The sequence below is a fragment of the Pteropus alecto genome, unplaced genomic scaffold (assembly GCF_000325575.1).
Source record: "Pteropus alecto unplaced genomic scaffold, ASM32557v1 scaffold30, whole genome shotgun sequence".
Lineage (NCBI taxonomy): Eukaryota > Metazoa > Chordata > Mammalia > Chiroptera > Pteropodidae > Pteropus > Pteropus alecto.
The window spans coordinates 619,853-620,454 of NW_006429782.1; positions in this window are offsets into that span (position 1 = coordinate 619,853).

Below are 602 nucleotides of genomic sequence, written 5' to 3' on the forward strand. Positions count from 1 at the left end.
CGGTCCGACTCTGCGGACGTCAGCGCGGCTTGCGCAGCCTCGCTCGGTGGGCTGACGTCACCGCTCCGCCCCCGCGCTCACGCACGCAGTTTGGGCCCCAGTACCCGGCCCTCAGCTTGTATTTGGGGAAAAGCAGAGCCCGGGCTAGACCGGAAGGGCCTTGGCTGAGGAGCGGAGGGGTGCAGGGCGCAGAGGGGGATGTGTCACACCTAGGCACGGGGCTGCGCAGGTGGTCAGAGACGCAGTTACTGCAGAGGCTCCCTAATCCCAGGGGCTGCGTGTGCCATAGCTCTTTGCAGGGTCCAGGCAGGCCCTGTAGCCGAGCCCCTGCCTCTCAGCATCCAGGCCGAAGGAGCCCCCTCCGTGCCAGCGCTGTGAGGGACACTCGGGGCATCAGTCCCAATGCCTTGGGCATGGTGCCACCGGGGTGTGTACAGAGGGAAGTCCTACTCATGAGTCAGGTGTGTCCCGTGCGCAGCCCGACCTCTCCCGGACCCCTGGACCCATATGGAGACCTGACCTATCTAATTGGCTCCTTGTACTCATTCATTGGACTTCGCTCCAGTCCCCACTCCAGAGCGGCCCGTGGGTAAAGGCAACAC